Raw genomic sequence first — 19,612 nt, 5'->3', positions numbered from 1 at the left:
TCTTTCTTTCTCTCTCTCTCTTTCTTCTTCTTCTTCTTCTTCTTCTTCTCTCTCTCCATTTTATTTTATTTTATTTTATTTTATTTTATTTTATTTTATTTTATTTTATTTTATTTTATGTTTTTGAGACAGAGTCTTACTATGTAGTTTCAGGCTGTCCCGAAACTCACTAGATTAAGCTGGGTTCAAACTCACCCAAATATGCCTACCTTTTCTCAGTGTGAACAACCATTCCCAGCCTAAATATGAGTAATTGTTCTTTGCAAGTTGATGGTATTGGGAATGAACTCCCAATGGCTGTCTTAAATATACTTCGGATGACTTAAGTAGATAGAATCTTCATTTTATCCTCTAATGCTGTCTTCACTAGGCTGGGCCATTTACTGTCTTTAAGACCCCATTCAAAAATAAGCAGAGAAATAAACAAAACTAGTCCCAAATTCTTGTGTGATTGATAAATGAGATTATCTAAGCATTGAGTCCATAGTAGGCTCTAAAAACAAAACAAAACAAAACAAAACAAAACAAAACAAAACAAAACAAAACAAACAAAAAACTGCCATGACCCCTTTGAAATAATGTAGTAAACAGTATGAGACAGGACAGGCTGGTCAGAAGAAATGATTTCCGTGCAATTGTCTAGATGGTAGAACAAAGATTCTCAACATGTGGGCCATGACCCCTTTGAGGGTTATATACTAGATATTCTGAATATCAGATATTTACATTATGATTCATAACAGTAGCAAAATTACAGTTATGAAGTAGCAACAAAATAATTTTATGGTTGGGGGTCACCACAACATGAGGAACTGTATTAAAGTGTTGCAGCATTAGGAAGGCTGAGAACCACTGCTCTAGAGGAACAAAGGGAACTAATAGGAAGGGGAAGGGGTGAGAAAGTTGAGGGTAGGGGGGCGTGGGAATAACATGCTCCACATATACTATGTACTTGTATGGGAATGTCCTTGTATATAACTCAGTGCCATGTAAAACAAGTCTATATAATGAAAAATTTAAAAGAGAAAAGGAATAAAGAAAATTAATGCTGTAATTTCTGTAATGGTAATTTCTTTACAAATTAGCCAAGGGTCATTTTTATACTTTTACAAGCTTGGTAAATGTATAGTCCCAGCTATCAGCTGGACAAGATGTGATCATGACTTATTTGAATAGAAACTGGAAATGAAATGGGAAATGCTGTCTAGGAGATAATATGTAGTTAATGGCCTTTGATTATTTTGGTTCTTACAATGAGTCTATTGGTAAGGTGGTAAACTGTGTTGGCCATTTTGTTCCCATTGTCATAAGTGTCCCATGAGAGAGGATGAGCCTGGCATTCTTCATGATGTTCCGTTAATCATTTCACCCATAGCTTTTAAAATTCCTATTGCAGGCTTACCCGACTCTGTACACTAGGATTTCTTGTACCAAGAGAAATATTCTCATGATAGGGATATGGATGTGCTGGCCACCATGACAGTTACTAGTAACTGTAAATTGCTAAATTGCTAAAGTAGAACAGACTGGCCATGAGAAGTGACCATTGTAGTTTCTGTAATAGTAATTTCTCATACATTAAGCAGCTATCTTTATTCTAGCACTTTAACAATTTCTGCTAATGTAGTGTTTGAATGATGAATTTTCTTTCTCTTTTTCTTTTCCTTTTTAGATAATCTATAAAGATGTGAATCAAAGCCTAAACTAAGGTATGTTTACACGGGTACTAACTTTAGTACTGGGAGACTATAGTCTATAGTACTAGTGCAGACTATAGCATCTTCGCAGTGGAGTCATTGGAAGACTTTATTGAAATTCTGTCTTTGAGATTCTGGAATTCAAAATTCTTTTTTTTTTTTTTTTGGTTTTTCGAGACAGGGTTTCTCTGTGTAGTCCTGGCTGTCCTGGAACTCACTCTGTAGACCAGGCTGGCCTCGAACTCAGAAATCCGCTTGCCTCTGCCTCCCAAGTGCTGGGATTAAAGGCGTGCGCCACCACGCCCGGCCGGAATTCAAAATTCTAAGAGATCCTGGGCTGGATGTGTTTTCTCTCGGCATTTACTTCCATTGCTGGCGTATTTCCTTTCTTCCCTTGTTCTTCAATTTGGACATTTATTCAGATTCAATAATCAAAATAAATGATCAAAATTCCATTCCATCTTACAAAGACTTACAAGAATATAGTGATAGATAGGAGGGACAATTTCTCACTGTTTTCGAAGCTGATATTTTAAAAAGTTACACATGGAAGTTTTTGCATTTTCTAGAATATTCTATTTTATTTTTCAGTAAATAGAGGCATTTTTATTAAAAGACTGACCGGAGCCCACAAAGAGAGAATTCTCTAGATAAGGCCAGGGCTATTGCTAGCTAAAGGATTATATAGGCAAAACCTACAAAGTAACAATTTTGGGAAGCCAAACTAACTCATATCTTCTCCCAGAGCAGGCAAGACTTGATTTAGTGACACGTCCAACAGATGCCTCAGACATGCAAGCAAATAGGCAGTTTGTACAAAGCAGAACTAAACCATTAGCCTGTTTAATCTTGTGACCCATCACTTTGTAGGAATAGCTGTGGCACTGAAATATTTTGCAACATTCAGCAATTTTTTTTAAGAGTACTTCAATGTTACCAGGAAGTGGTCCATCTCAGGCTACCTGACAGGGTACACTCAAGACAGTAATTTCCTCAGGGATTATGCAACCTAAAATTTTATTTTTACAAACCTAGCACAATAAATGTATCCTCTAAACACAATGTTCACCATCATAAAGGCAGCCCTGCTTGGTTATTCAGCAATGTAAGATCAATGTGGTAGTTTCAAGATTTTTTCTTGGCATGGGAACAAATCTCTCAAAGGTGTAATTAGAAAGAAGAGAAAGAAGCCTGGTACAAACAAAATGATACCCGGGGAAATAAAAATCACAAGAAATTCAAACCTTTTACAGAAAAAAAAAGTACCTTTTTTTCCTTAGAGTAAATCATTGGTGTAGAATATATGTGCACATTTTGTTAATACTTTCAGTGGAAAACACCAAATAGTATGTGTCTCAGTTCTTTTCTCACATTTTCGTAAAAATATCTTCATACCTTTGAGAGTAGATCAAAGATATGCTCAAGGTGGGGTGGCTGAAATGGACAAGAGGGTAAAGTGCTTGCTGTTTAATCATGGTGGCTGGAGTTCAGATTCTAGGACCAACAGAAAACACCCACCTCTGTAACTACAAGTACAGTTGAGTTCTTCCTACTGTTTTCTAGAAAGGAGTTCAGGGCTTGTGTTATTGGTAGGATTGTAACTGAAGAAGTGGTGTATCTTTCTCAATGGATCCTATTGATAATGGTGAGATTTTATTTATTCTCTTTGGGATTGATCCTTGATAAATCGGTACCAGTTTCACAAGTTTCCTCCAATACTGAAACACTGAACCATTCCACCCTTCATTCCCTCTGAATGGAAGCCCCTCAGGCAGGAAGGCAACAAAAGATCTCAAAATAGTCCCTAAAATTGATCAGATTCACTAGGCTCCTTCCCTGCCAGAGAGCAATAAAAGCTGAGAGTCCCTCTCAGATGAAAGGAAGCTGAGCTGGAAAGAAGATTCTCAAAAGAGCCACACTCATACCAGCTGTCTGGAAGAAGTTTAGACCAACTGAGGCACCTGGAAAGGACATTCTCCAGCCCTTTTAAATATCTATGTGCACTGCAGTTTCTCCAGGTTCCCAGCTTTTGTGAGCTGTCACCTAACCTGGGTAGGCTTTGACAATTCAGCTGTCTTTGAGTCATTTCTGCTCCTGTAACTAACCCCTCACCCATATTCCTATAAGTAACCCCAATTAAACTTATTGGTTCATCAAGTAGGACTTAGGTGGTATGGGCACTTTGGTCTGTCCTGGGCTCCTTATGCAGAGGAGAAACAAATTTTGTCACACAACACTACCTACTAGGTTTTATAACTGTAAAATTCTATTTATTCTTTGTAATTGGCAAGCATATTATGTGTGAGAAGATATTTTGAAGGGCACTTAAATTTCTATAATTGACCATGATGGGACAGCTTCCTAAAAGACAAAGGTACTAGTCAGGACCAGCTGAACTATGCTGAGAGCATTTAGGTAAGTAACCCTCTGTTCTGCCCAAGAACTGTGATATATATCAATACATTCAAACTTGCCACTCGGGCAAAGGAGTGCTTTGAAACCCTGGACCAAGTTGGAGTTGGGGAGGGCTTCCAACCTCCAAAAACGTTGCTTAGCATCCTTTCAGCTGACATCACAACCAGCTATGGAACCTAGAAGGCTATGTCTAGGGGCAACCCTCTGAGCTCAACATCATTCGTGAGGTTGCCTCCGAAGTGTTAACTACTAGGTTCAGGCCCCGTGTTTTACTAGTGTTTAACTAGGACAATTAGTCCGATTTTGAGATTTTCGCTATTTAGCTGGTTACAGCAACCAAGAAGGATACTTCTGAGGAAGTATCCTTAGAACTCCTCTGAGTTTTCTAGAGTGGACCCCTGGTGAACTGCCAAGGGCTGACTATTCACCAATCGGTCTGCTGAATTATCTCCATTCTTTGACTGACCCTGACCTGCAAAGTCAACTGTTTACAAAGGAGACTCACCATCTACTGGAAGAAGTGATTTTTCGGACATCAGATTGAACGACCCAAAAGTAACAGCCTCTAAAAATCAGTCCAACCTAAACCACCTGGGTTGGAGATGAAGCCCGAAGGTTCAGGAAAAGGGCAAAAACGAAAACACCAAAATGAAAATGGGACAGAGATAGAGTCGGAAGCTTTGGGCCAAGGTCTAAAAAAGAAATGCCAGGATGGAATAGAGACCGTATTTAAAGAACCTGGCGAGGCTCAGAAGAAGACCCCTCAGGAGCCTCAAGACCTAGAGCTCCTGAGAGAACAGCCTAGCAAGGGTCAGGTATGGAAACCCCAGGGAGAGTCTCCAAAACAACTAGAGTTGACTGAAGGTCCTCCAGAGCAGGCTGTAACTGGGAGGGAGCCTGCTGATGGTGGCAAGGGTCGCAAGCGGCCCTATACTGCCATGGAGGAAAACATACAAAGCCCCCAAAAGGAAAAGAACAGAAGGTTGCTTCAAAACCTTCAGCGAATCATTAATGAGAAGAAAGGTGTAAAGGTTGAAGGAAAAAGGGGGAACATCTTGGAGCCTGATTTAACAGGAACACAGGCTCAGAATATCCAGGATAGTGGCAGAGGAGATAGCTTACTCTCCAAAAGAAGGTTGCTTCAAAACCTTCAGCGAATCATTACAAATGCCCGGAAGATCAAAGCGGGCCAGTCAGAAGACAGTCATGGATCAGAACCATCTCAAAGTGATCAAGAACCATCTACTGTTGTTCCTCTAACAGAATATCTTTCACCAGAGGAGAGAGAGAAGTGCTGTTCTGAGGAGAAATCTGTTCTAGAGAAGGAAGGTGGTGTAAAGGGTGAAGTAAGAAGGGGAAACATCTTGGAGCCTGATTTAACAGGAACACAGGCTCAGGTCATCCTGGAGAGTGGCAGAGACGATAACTTACTCCCCAACAAGATGGCAGTACTTGCAGCAGAGGAAAAGCCTCTCACAGACCAAGCAAAGGTCAGAGAAATGGATCAAATCCTTGATATTACAGAGGCCATGGAGAAGGAAATTGAGAATGCACTGGGTCCAGGACCCCAAGAAGAAATTCTAAGTTCCAGATTCAAGTTACGAATCACCAGAGGAGATATCCAGACCCTGGAGAACGGTCAGTGGCTCAATGATGAGGTCATCAATTTCTACATGAACCTTCTGGTTGAGAGAAATGAAAAGCAAGGCTACCCGGCTCTTCATGTCTTTAGCACTTTCTTTTACCCCAAGCTAAAGCATGGCGGTTACAGTTCTGTGAAAAGATGGTCTCGAGGCATCAATCTCTTTGAAAAAGAACTCATCTTGGTGCCTATTCACCAGAGGGTACATTGGAGCCTGGTGGTAATCGATTTAAGAAAACGAAGTATTGTGTACCTCGATTCCATGGGACAGACAGGGAAGTCTATCTGTGAGACCATCTTCCAATATTTACAGAATGAGAGCAAGACACGCAGGAACATTGAGCTGGACCCTTTGGAGTGGAAGCAGTACAGTTTGACATCAGAGGAGATTCCTCAGCAACAGAATGGGAGTGACTGTGGAATGTTTGCCTGCAAATATGCAGATTACATCGCTAGGGACCAGCCTGTGACCTTTTCTCAGCAACACATGCCCACCTTCAGGAAGAGGATGGTCTGGGAAATCCTGCACAGTCAATTACTGTAACAACATCCACCTGGTTGCTATGGTCCCCATCCCTGTGCTTTTCCATCCCTCTTTCTAATATACCTCAGGTAGGATGTGTTGAAGAGATATAAAACAGGTACTGAGCTGTCTCACTGGATGAAGCCCACTCTCTTCAATATAGTCCTCACGTGGGATGTGGGACTGATGCCCTAATGCCATCTCTAGGATGTGTGTAACTATTGCAAGCTTAGAAACTGCTGCTGCCCAACCTACAGGAGACCACATGTTCAAGAAATACTGTTTTAGTGCTGGAATTAAATGAATTCATGTTTTTTGCTTTCTTTTGCTTTTTTTTTTTTTGCTTTATTTTTGTTTTTGTTTGTGTGTATGTGCTTTTTTGTTTAATGTTTCATTGAGTTTTTGGCTTTTTTTTCTGTTATTTTGGTTTTCTTTTTTGTTTTTTGTTGTGTTTTGTTTTGTTGTTTTTTCTTTTTCTTTTTTTGTTTTTCTTGTGTGTGTTTTGTTAGTGATTTCTTGTTTGTTTTTTAGTGGTTTTGGGTTTTTAATTTTTTTTTTGTTTGTGCTTTTTTTGTCGTTTGTTTTTTTGTGTTCGCGTTCGTGTTTTGGAGTTTGGTTTCTTTTGTTTGTGGTTTTGTTTTTGGTTTCTGTTGGTTTTTTATGTTTTGTTGTTTGTGTTTTTGGTTTTGTTGTTTGTTTTGTTTTTGGCTTTTGTTTGTCTTTTGGTTTTGTTTTTGTCTTCCTGACCCCACTCCACTGATTGTTTTCCTTAACTCACTTGCAAACCTTGGCCATTGTCATTTCCCATCCTCAAGTCCTTGTTTGCAGTGTCTATTTCTGAAATAAAGGTTCATCACGGTGCCAGGAGGAACATCAGCAGTGCTCATCATGGTGCCAGGAGGGACATCAACAGTGCTCATCACAGTGCCAGGAGGGACATCAGCAGTGCTCATGGTGGTACCAGGAGGGACATCAGCAGTGCTCATCGCGGTGCCAGGAGGGACATCAGCAGTGCTCATCACAGTGCCAGGAGGGACATCAGCAGTGCTCATCGCGGTGCCAGGAGGGACATGAGCAGGAAGAGGCTGAAGCCCTTCACTAGCATCTCTAGTGCTGGACTTGTATGCTGTTAAATTGAAGCAGGAGATAGTGGTGGTGTTTTTGTTTTGTTTTAATTTTTTTTTTAAGTTTGAAAATAGTATGAGAAATGAAAATGAGTTGCACAGCACGGTGCTGTTTTGCACCAACGTATTTTACTGGATGTACAGGATGTAGAACTGCAGCTAAACTACTGACTGGACTCCAGGACTAGTAAGGGAAGCACCATGGTCATTTAAAGACTCATTGTTTCCCAGACCTGTCTTAGGTTTGGAAGTTGACTTGAGTAACTATAATGGCAAAAGTCCATTTCTATCTCAGGTCTCACTGAATACAAACCCCATCTATTGCTGCATTGAATTGTTATATTTTTATTGAAAATTTTGATTCAATTTAAAGTTTTTTCTTAAAGAGTTTTGGTATTTATTAAGATGAAATTGAGATTTTTTTCTCATTAGATTAATATTACCACTGTGGAAAGTTGGGGATTTAGTATTTATGGTTGAAACTGCCAGGTTCATAACAATCTATTTCACATGTGATACTTTGTATTTATCTTTTCTATTCATTATATTATGGTTGTGCTGATGCAATTTTTACTCAATAAAGTTTAAAGTTATTTAAACATTTCACAAGATCTGGTGTCTCCTGTTTCTTTTATAACATACTAATAAAGCCTGGTTTGTGTGGTGACCTAAGAAGCAGTGTTGAGGGTGTGACTCACCTGCTTAAGCCTTAGATACATTGTGCCCACCAGTGATTGTTACTCTGTTCTGGGCCTCTGCAGTGGAGTTGGAATGTTCCAGAGAGCATTGACTCCTTTATCAACTCCTTTATCTTGGGTTGTAGAGGGAGAATATATGTGCAGCTCAGTTGAGCAATGTGCAGGTGAGCTGTAGAGTGGGAGCAATGGAGAAGCCTATTGATATACAAGGGGCCACTTGTCATTGAAGCTACTCTGCATTACTGTAAATGGGAAGTCAGGTAGGTCCACTCCTGACCCTTACCACAGACTGATACACACACTGGAAAAGGAAACAGTATCTTCATAGTTTGGCCCAGATTTAGGGAGAGAAAATGTCTCAATTCTCTTTTGTCTATAGCAGCTTGAGGATGTATAAAAAAGACAACACAGAGTTGGGGGAATGGCTTAGTTGGCCAAGTACTTGCCAGTAAGTGTAAGGATCCAAGTTGCACCCAGGGCCCCATTAAGGTAAGCCATCATGGGTGGCTGTGAGCCAGAAGAGCCCAGGTCCTATATGGCAGAGTGGTTTTCCATCTTATCTCTTTCCTCCTGCCCAACTCCTCCTCTCTTGGGAGTATGTTTTTTCCTTTTTTTTTTTTTTTTAAGGAATTTATGTGCTGTTTATTTTCATTTATGTTCGTTCCAGTTGAGCTCAGGATTGTTTGTGTGCACATCTTTTTTTTTCCTTTTTATTAGGTATTTTCCTCATTTACATTTCCAATGCTTTCCCAAAAGTCCCCCATACCCTCCCCCCCCCCCACTTCCTTACCTACCCATTCCCAATTTTTTGGACCTGGCGTTCCCCTGTACTGGGGCATATAAAGTTTGCATGTCCAATGGGCCTCTCTTTCCAGTGATGGCCGACTAGGCCATCTTTTGATACATATGCAGCTAGAGTCAAGAGCTCCGGGGTACTGGTTAGTTCATAATGTTGTTCCACCTATAGGGTTGCAGATCTCTTTAGCTCCTTGGATACTTTCTCTAGCTCCTCTATTGGGGGGCCCTGTGATCCATCCAATAGCTGACTGTGAGCATCCACTTATGTGTTTGCTAGGCCCTGGTCTAGTCTCAGAAGAGACAGCTATATCAGGGTCCTTTCAGCCAAGGCTTGCTAGTGTATGCAATGGTGTCATCGTTGGGAGGCTAATTATGGGATGGATCCCTGGATATGGCAGTCTCTAGATGGTCCATCTTTGTCTCAGCTCCAAACTTTGTCTCTAACTCCTTCCATGGGTGATTGTTTCCAATTGTAAGAAGGGGCAAGTGTCCACACTTTGGTCTTCGTTCTTCTTCAGTTTCAAGTGTTTTCCTAATTAGCCATTCTTGCTTTTTCTGCAAGTAGAAGTATGTAATGGATTCCTTGAGGACAGAAGATCCTAGAAATTCTCTGGAAGGTCTTCTGAACCTTGCCATCATCCAATATCAGTAGTTTCTATTTTCAAATGGTTAATGTGTATGCTGGAGAGACGGCTGAAAAACCTGAATCTCAGGGGTAAATGGGAGAGATTACCCATGTATGGTGTGTGAGTCCATGTGTTCAGTCCTCAGCACCCAGCATGCATAGAGCCCTGGGATTGGTTCTCAGCACACATGAACCAGGTTCAGCTGTGCATTCTTACGAATCCAGTCATGGGGGGCAGGGCCAGGGAGATCACAAGTTAAAGCAATCCCCAGGAACATGTAAGTGTGAACCTAACCTGGGGTACATGTGTCTGTGTGTGTGTGTGTGTGTGTGTGTGTGTGTGTGTGTGTGTGTATGTCTGAGTTTTTCTATTGGCAACAATACTGCTATTGATCCAAATACTGCCCACAGATCCAAAGTCAGTAAGTAGTGCCAGGAGCTTTAAAATGTTTGTGGATGTTCCAGTCCACAGTGAGCATGTAGCAGATAGCCAAGCTCAGTAAGAAGATGACCTTTCCAAACAGCAGTTGTATTGCAGATGGCTCTGTTCCTTCATAGGACGACTCATCATATTCACATGGTGTGCCATTTGATGTAGCTCGTCTTCAGTACAGGCAATGCAGTCTTTGGAAGAGCAAAGTGGGCCAGCAACAAGCACCACTCCTCACACTGCTGGCCCAGGCCCGGGCTCTGCCTCCTGCTCTCCTAAATTCTGCCCTTGGGCTGTTGCTTCCTAGAACATTCTTTAAGTATAACTGTTGTTGAGATTTAGCTTTCCTCACTCAGTTCAAAAGTTGGATTTCTGATGCTACCACCAAATATAAAAATACAGAAATTCCTGCAGTTTATTTTAAAAGGAAAGCCAAAATTAGGGTTTTGAACATATTCTTACAGCTTCTCTTTTAAATTTCATTAGAATACAGGACGTGGTGGCACACACCTTTAATCCCAGTACTTGGGAGGCAGAGGCATGTACATGTACATTCTGTTTGCTATGTAACATTTGTAGAGGTCAGAGGACAACTGGCTTGAGTCATTTTCTTCTTTGACCCATGTGCATCCTAAGATCAAACCTAGGTAGTCAGACTCAGTGGCAAGTGCTTTTACCCATTCAGCCACCTTGCTATGTCTCTGGTTAAAATTTTTATAAAGAGGATTATATTCTGTTGCGGTTACAAAGTATCAACAAGAATCAACTTCATGGAGGAAAGGGGATATTTCAGTTTACAATTCCTATAGTCCATCATTATGGTGAGGTTAAGTCAGGAACTTCAAACAGCTGTGCCCAACATATCTACAGTTAAGAACAGAGAGAAAGGAAAGAACAGGTGTCCCCTTGCTTGCCTTCTCTGTGTTTTGCATAATTCAGGGCCTGCTGCCTAGGGATGGAAGTCCTAAAATGGTCTAGGTCTTCTCCCACATCAGTTAAATTAATTAAGATAATACTTCATAGATGTGTTCATAGGCCACCCTGATGGAGACAATCCTTCATTGAGGTCTTCTTTCCAAATGGTTCTTGGTTGTGTCAGGTTGAGAATGAAAAGGAACCTTCACTGAGGTGTATGTATATCCCCTTCATGTAGTGTGACTGACTTGAGATTACAGGGGGAGGAAAGTTATGAATTAAGTAGAAAACAACAGTGTAAGCATTTCTTTCCTGAATGGGACACACTATTTCTTCTTCATCACCCCTTTCTCCAGTTCATTCAGTTACCAGCTATTCAACCACTTACTCAAGTCATAAATGTCAATTTCTGGTCTAAATATGGGTATTTGTTGATGTGTTCAATTTGGGGTGGTAAAGAAGGTTCTTTTAAAAAAATAGCCATGTAGAGAGGTGGTTAACTTACTAAGACAAACACTTAAAGAACACAACCCAATAGTTTTATTATATTCACAGAGTCATACAGTCATTTTAGAGTATTTTTATCATCTCCTCAAACAGACCCCACTTTTATCCATAATCATGCCTCACATTATGGAGTAGTCTTCTACAATGCTTGTTGAAATCTCTGGGAAGTAAATGCTCTAGGATTGGACACCTCAGTGAGCTACATAATATATAAACTATTATGAGGGAAACATTTTCCAGGCGCTAGCAATAGGGGTAGAATCACAAGAGATGGCCAACCACTCTCATTTCTCTGGAACTGATGTTGTATGCTGGAGTAGACAGACAGATTCCACGTGAAAAACAAAGTACAGAACAAAACTCTTGTTAGTGACAGAGTGAGCCAGGCTTTCTGCCACGTTACTAGTAAGTAAGTTGGGGATTGAAGTGTGTGATTTCAAAGCCTGTGTTTGCTAAAGGAGAACCTGACATTAAAATCTCAGCTGAATAAAACTTCTAGATGCTTTACTATAGCCAGCTGTGCAAATCTCTGGATTTGCTGCCTTCCTAGCCAGCTGCCTTCTAAGAGTTTTCATGTTGTTTCCAAAGAAAATGTAAAGTAAACAACTCAAGGGTCCTTGGTTATCAGCAGCCAATGTAAAGGCTTTTCGGCCCTGGATACCATCAGCTTAACCAATAGTATCTTTGTTAGCAGAATTATGGGGGTGGGAGTTGGGAGAGAAGAGTCAAAGGGTAATTAAAGTGACTTACATTTCTCTTTCTTCCTGCTATAATCCTGAGGATTTGAGTTCTTCAACAAATCAAATTCAGTTTGAGTTTTAACCTTCTTACATGAAAAGCCAGGTTTAAAAATAGCCTTTCATGCCCTGGTGACTGTAAACAAACATTGGTGTGTGGAGTCGACTGAAGGGCAGCAGACATTACATAGCTCTGCAGGAATGTGGAATTTAATATAAATGGAGTGACTCTCCCTACATATGTTCTCTGTCTTTGCTCTGTATTGCCAGCAGAGTTCTTTGGGGGAAGGGAGAAGAATCATCATTAAATGTTTGAGCTGAAAAGAACTTTAGAAACCATGGAGACTTTGCTGAAGTGGAGTGACCAAGAAGAGGATTGTGCTAGTGAACTAGTTTTAGTGAGAGCCAGAAACTGGGGCAGAATCAGCTCCTCCCCTGTTTCTTTGAAGTCTCCCTGGTCCGTCCAATATCAACAGAATACTTGACCAGTATATACTATGATATTTAAAAGACAGGGACCATCCATTCATATATCTGTGAATAGACTCCCGATTGCCATGAATATGGGATATGTCTATTTGTTGGGTTTGGGGTCTTGCAGACCTACTTTACACTGTCTGGTAAATTACAACAAAGTAGTCAATTCAACTTTTGAGAAACAAGTGTAGATCTTCTTTGTTGAGTTGTTGGGACAGCCTTGTGCAAGAAGTAAATAAATGTTTCAGATCTTAGTTGATGTTTAAGTTGTATACACTTTCTTCTCTTTTTACCGCCCGCCCCCTTTCTCTTCAGAATGTTTACACATTCCTTTGAGGTTTTAAAGAGATTGGTGGAAAACTACCATTTCTCTGCACAACTGTAGGAGTTACTTTCCTCTTGCTGTGATAAAAGACCACGATCAAGGCAAGTTATAGAAGAAAGAGTTTACGTGTACTTTGTGTTCCAGAGAGGTAAGAGTCTAGGATGGCAGAGGGGAAGGATGGAAGCTGGATCAGGAAGTTGAGAGCTTACATCAGTAAAAGAAAGCACAAGCAAAAAGAAAGCAATTGCACATGGCATGGGCCTTTAAACCCCTTACACCTACCTCCAATGACATACTTCCTCCAACAAGTCTATACCTCTTAAACCTGCCCACAAAACACCACCAAATGGAGACCATGATTCTTTGTGGGGACATTCTCATCTAAATTCTGATATGGTCCAAGGTGATCATTATGGTAATTACAGCTGTGCCCATTTACTGGATGTCTTACTATATTTGAGACACTTTGTGAACATTGACTCTTATTTTCATAGAAATCTTATTATCCTTTCCTTGTTAGAGCTGAATTAAAGCAAGTTTAGAAGGGATGACTAATTTGAGGACTTCATGCCACATGTCTTTAAAGCCTGTGCTCACCTCTATTCTTATGTCACCTAACTGGGTATGATGACAAACATACCTTTTAGTGCTCACCATAAAGTCTTGAGAAAATAATGAGTACGGAAATACCAAATGAAACAAAGTCTACTTGTGATTCTTAAACCATGGGTATAAGGAAAGAAAGGTAGAAATATTCAGATAGCAAAAAGAGCTGTCACGAACAGAGTATAGATACAGCTTAAGTGCTAGAAATAAAAAAGGACTGATTTTGGAGTTGTAGAACAGTATTCAAGTCACAACTTTGCCATGTCTGCCATGTAGCATTGAGAAGGATTTGAGACTTCTTTCTGTACCCCACCCTTCACCTGGATGAGATCAGCAATAAACAACAGAGATAACAAAAGGTAGGAGCTGTCAAATGAGTATTGTTGAAAGGTGATGAGTTCAACATTCATAGCATTAATTAGTTCACTCTCCTTTCAGTGACTAGGTGGAATAGAAGCACTTCAGAGTCTCCCATGTATGACCAGTCTTAATTTGACTACTGCCTTCACCTGTTAAAAACAAATGATGCTGCACAATACAACAAAATCTACTTGTGGTACTGATAAAGTAGAAAGGGTAAAAATATGCAGATAGCAAAAAAGCAAAACAAACAAACAAACAAACAAAATCCCAAAAAACCCAAAAACCTATCATGAGCAGAGTATAGACGCAGCTTAAGTCAAGAGGAACAATTTCAGGCTTTTCTGTAAGTGCTCATTACTCTAAAGGTTGTATATTTATAATTACCACCAAGAACATCAACACACACACATATACACTCATTCTGTCAATTGTTTGTGGAGAAATTTGCCAATAAAAATGTTACCATTATATTTATTTTTGTTACTTTACTAATCTGTGAGTCAGGAAATGGACCAAGACAATCTTGTTGAAGTCATTCCACCTTTCTACTAGATGCCTTGCCTAATACCTGTTTGAAAGGTAGCTGCTAAATAATAATGATGGCTTAAGGCACACAGTCACTATGTAGTAGATATTGTGTTCAGAGTTCATACTGATACTCATATTTAATTCTGACAGTATCCTTTATTTCTTGTTTGAGATAGTGCTGAGTCTTGCATGCCCATGCAGAAGGGATAGAGTGATACCGTTCCTACCCCTGAAGCAGAGTTAGCAGGCTGTGGGCCTCCATGAGTGTTGGTGGTTGTTAAGAGTAAGGCTTGTTTGTATAGTTTACTTTATGATCCGCCTTTGGGGGAATGTCTTCTTTGCCAAGGTTTATGACTTAATGATAATCAGAGACAGCATGAGTCTGGGAGGTGAGGTTGTGTCTAATGTCCTTAGCAAGATGTTAAATGATTTGTCCTTCAGCACAGCCTTTAAGGCTGTGGGAAAGAACTCGGAAAACATGCATTTAAGAAAGTCTAATTTCTCAATTATGCAAAATATAAGAATGAAATATGAATTATATAAGGGGCTTCATAGATCTAAAAGAACAGAGGCAGCTGTACTATGAGTCAGCTAGTCAGAAATATACTAAAAAAAGGAGGTGAAAAGATTTAGGAAATGGTGATCCTGGGGCAAGATGCCACCCAGCTAAGTTTATTGTTTGTGCTTACAAAGGCAGGCAGACTCCTGAGTTCAAGGTCAGCCTGGGACAGAGTGAGTTTAGGCCCAGGCCTGGTGGGAATAGAAATATCAGTGTTAGATCCTGCCCAGCTAGCTTATTTTCTGTGCTTACAAAGGCAGGCAGATCTCTGAATTTGTTGCCATTTTTAAAAAAGTACTTGCTGTCTTCTAAGAATTAAGGGGCTACGATCATATAATGCTGATTTATGGGATAATAAAACAGTAACCTGGGTAAATGATTGAATTGATATGTAAATAAAAGACTGGGCTTTGGTCTGCAAGAGAGAGCTACCCAGAGAGAGCTGCTTGGAGAGTGAACACAGCTCTTTTAGAATGTTTCTAGCAGGATTTCTGACTCTAGTTGGAAAATCTAAGAATTTTTTTTTTTTCCTAGAAGCTTTTCTGAGTTTGGTCACAAAATCCATGAGCTATCATCCAAAGAGCTTTTAGAATTTTTTTTTCTAGCAGGAGAGAGTTGTCTTCAACAGAAAGCTATCTTGAGCAGACTATCTACAGAGCTATCTACAGAGATCTCTGGCGAGCTGTTGTGAGCAGAACAAGAGACTGTCAGCTTGTACCCACAATAGACTTTGAGTCAGTCTTTTGAGCTGAGGTGTTCCTTGGTAAGACAGAGTGTCATACATCTCATCTTGGCCGCTATGTGTAGGCATGTATGGCCCTGAATTTCTGATCTTTTTGCCTACACATTCTGGTATGTTCTTTATGTAGTAGTAAGACTCAAATAATTGGGTCTTAGGTACACCAGGCAAGCACAAGCTGTAGGTGACAGCTACACCTACATTTCCCTCACAATCATATAATAAGCAAATAATTAACAAGATTATTTATACCTTTTGTAGATGAAGAAACTAAAAAAGAGAGAGGTCAAGTTATGGTATGTCAGGGAGCCCATATTCTCAGTGTGAGGTAGAGAAAGGAATAATTGAACAAATGAAATGACATCTCATGTATGATGCCAGAAGACAAGTAGTTGAGAAATTAACAGGGTACAGATAGACTGGAGCAAAAGAGTTACCTAGTATTTGTGGTCCTTATGTAAATGGCAGGCGGCATCAGGACTGGTGATTTCTTAGGTAGAGTTGTTCTTATGAACATTAGAAATAAAACTAGAATGGTCAATAAAAGCTGATGTTTTAAATTTCTCTTGTCTTCCTGACCAGTTTGGGCTGTTACAACTCTTCTATATATGCAGCAACTCATAGTATTATTGTCTTCAGGGTAGCAATTATAGACTCACTTTTCAAGTCTAGGCTTTTGACCACTGCTGCATTTCAGTGAGGCTGTGGGTTTTTGAGAAGCATAGTTAATTGTTGTTCAATCGTTGTTAATCTTAGGTAATCCATTTATCTGGGGGACCATAAATGACATTAAAATTTAAAAAATGGATATAAAAATGCATGTAATAGCACCTGGTTTGAGATTTCCTATCCCTTCTGCTGTTCTGTTTTAATTTTACAGTCACAATGTTGCAGTGTTCAATTGGCGCTCTCAATACCAGGCTCACATTTCTGCTCACAGCAGAACAGCACAGTTTATAATCAGCACACAGCCTCGGTGCATACCTTTGTGCTCTACAGAACAGAGTGTCATTTAGTGAGAGAGGAGTGATTCTGACTCTCAGGGTCATGGCTGTGGTTTGGGAGTCATTGTTTGCCATGAGCAAATGGAACACCTTGAAACTCTACAATCACTTGCAGCTCAGTCACCTTGCTTTAGTGCTTCTGTCTACAGTAACCCATCAGAACATATTGTGTGAAAACACTTCCTCTCTCTCAGATCCCCAAGCCATCTGGTGAGTCTTTTGTCTATTGCTTTTACAAATGGAAGGCTGGCTGGTGAGCAAATTGTCCTGGGAGAAAGAAACTGACAGTACTTAAAGGACTCTTAGATCTCTTGCTGCATTAAACCAGATAACATATGTGAGAGTGCCTAACTGGAAGTCTGGTGGAGCAGGTAGTGGAATTATTGGTGGGATGGACGGGCAGCATCTATGACTCTTTGTAAGATTAAACTCAAAGACAAAACAGTTTTTCCACTGAACTCTGTACATCTTCCCTGTACCAATTCATAGTCAAAATTCTATGACAAGTTCTATTTGTGGCAAGGTCACAGGGTTAAATCCTTGCTGATGCTGACCTTCAGCTTATAAAGGCAGGTGTGTGGCACCATTTCTTTCTACACATCTTTTGATATTAACAAAAGAGTCACATATGCAGTTGAGGGTTTTCTCAATGTAAAGATGTGAAGCTGGGCACTTTTGTCACAAGTAATTATTTAAAGCGATGCTGGACTCCTCTGGGGCGTCCCGGGCTCTTTGCAGGGAAGGGATATACTTTCCATTTTCATAGGTGTTCTATAGTGCTAATGAGATGCTCGACAGAGGAGAATGAAGAAACTTTCCCATCTGCCTTCTCTCCATGTTCTCTGCTAATGACAGAAGGCAAGCAGAGCCCCACTGAGCAGAGGGGAAGCTTCTGGGGTATACTCTATTATCTACTGGTGAGGGTATTAAATGAGGACATTCATAGAGGAATTAATCATACAGAACACAGGTTCTGGAATCAGGAAAGACAGTTTGAATATTGGGTTTCTTTGCTTATTAAGGGTGGTGCTCACCTCTGTTACTATGTGAGTATTGGCTTTCATTGAAAATAAATATGATGCTATCTGTCTGGCTAGCAATAACCTCTTTACTTGATTCCTGTATAATGTATAATGGATGCATTTGCCATTCTCCCCTTTCTTGGGTATTCAGATGCCCATTCTATATCCTACAATTTGATGGCTAAGAATTCACAGTTACATAGCACCATTCTTTGCTGAGATTATCCCAACTTGGGAATTTTTGATGGGTTTTTTTTTCTTGCAGTATGTTTGTAGCAGCCTTCAGTGGATACCTAACTCTTGCTTCTTGGCAATGTTGGTATGTCAGACAAAACACCAAACTCCATACCAGGGGAACCAGAGGTTAACCCTCCACTCAGCTCACCCCTGGTGCTGGTTTTCTTGCTTTTGTAGCAGTCTCTGATCAGAAAGCATTTGCATTCTCCTCTCAGGCTCTGTACTGTACCTGAGCAACTTTATCCAGAATTTGTAAAGTGCCATCCAGAGGCAGCAGCTTAGAAGTCTTAGGTCAATTTTCTTCTTCTTCCATTTGTCTTCAGCAATTGTTCCTGAGTTCTTCATTTGGTTTCCCTGTTAGAATGTTACTCTAAAACTTACACAAAGTTGAGAAAAGGTCCTTAGGGAAGCAATGAACTTGATGACATTATTTACCATGCAAATAGCAGATTTGTATTCAATATAAAGAACTATTAAAGAAAATTAAAAACATACTGACAAAATGGAGGAGATGGTCTTTGATTCACAGAAGAGGGAACTATAATGGTCAATATGTAATATGTAATGTAAATGAAATGTTATCTAATCGCAGTTGGAAAACATGAGATGTTGAACCATTCCATAACAAAATGAAAACATCTAATAATATTAATGCTGGAAAATGTGAAGCAACAAAAACATGCATACTCCCAGGCAAAAATTTTCTCAGTTTCTCCAGTCATCAATTTTTAGACATAAATTATTCAATATCATGTATGACTAAGGATATTCACATATGATAATTGATTGATTAATTATAGTTCTAAGAATATTTCAGCCACACTTGTTGCACATGTACAAAAATATGACATATTTATATACAGAACAAGAACCAAAAAATAGACCAACAAAACCTGAAAACAATTATGCTACTCATTGTCAGGGAAATGAATGAAATAATGGTAGTGTATCTATGGGGTGAATATTAGAAAACTTAAAAATGTATGAATTAGCATGATATAGATCAATATGGGAAATTTGGAAGCATAATAAGGAACAAAGGGACACAGTCAGTGATTTTATTACTTTAACTATTTCAGAATATTCCTATGAATTTTCTTCGTTTTTTTCATTTTTCAAAATGCTTACAAACACCATAAATGAATAAATTTAAACTTCAGCCCTAGCCTTACAAGACATTAGCTTGGATTTAGGAAGTCTCATCAGGTCAGAGTTAGAAAAGATGTAGGATTCAAGTGTATGTGGGTTGTTTTAGTAGTGTAAAATATTACAATTCTGATACAAATGTAAGAAAATATGCTTTATCTGCTGTGAAAACTTTAAAGATGCCATGGTTTTCTTTCAGCCTTGTGTGAGTTATCCTTCTTGTTGCTATGACAAAATAATTGAATAAATTTAAGATAGGACAGACTTAGTTCATGCTTTGAGGGTACAGACCATCATTATAGGGAAATCATGACAGTCCAAGAATGAGGAAGCTGGTCACATCACATGTATAGTCAGGAAGGAGTAGGGAAGAAGAAGGACAGACAGAACAATATAGGAAAGGGGGAAGGAGAGGAAAAGGAAATGGGAAGAGAGAGTGAGATTCACACACAGTGAGAGAGACAGATGGAGAGAAAGAGAGAAGAGAAGAAAAGG

General features: G+C 39.7%; 1 long non-coding RNA gene, 1 other non-coding gene and 1 pseudogene across 2 annotated transcripts in view; all 3 read left to right on the top strand.

Moving 5' to 3' along the window:
• The window catches only part of LOC110310054, a 40,247-nt pseudogene extending 33,725 nt beyond the window's left edge, over positions 1-6,522 (top strand).
• Positions 6,523-15,420: 8,898 nt separating this feature from the next.
• Positions 15,421-15,483, top strand: LOC115029440. Its single transcript, XR_003835018.1, has one exon. It is a non-coding gene; the product is annotated as a U7 small nuclear RNA (small nuclear RNA).
• A 1,394-nt stretch (positions 15,484-16,877) lies between these two features.
• Positions 16,878-19,612, top strand: part of LOC110310019 — a 55,806-nt gene continuing 53,071 nt past the window's right edge. The window contains exon 1 of the long non-coding RNA XR_002379792.1: positions 16,878-16,922. This is a non-coding gene — a long non-coding RNA (uncharacterized LOC110310019). The remainder of the gene's footprint in view (positions 16,923-19,612) is intronic.

This window comes from Mus caroli, chromosome 15 (assembly GCF_900094665.2).
Source record: "Mus caroli chromosome 15, CAROLI_EIJ_v1.1, whole genome shotgun sequence".
NCBI lineage: Eukaryota > Metazoa > Chordata > Mammalia > Rodentia > Muridae > Mus > Mus caroli.
Note: the sequence above shows the minus strand (reverse complement) of the source record. Positions and strands in the feature narration are given on the sequence as shown.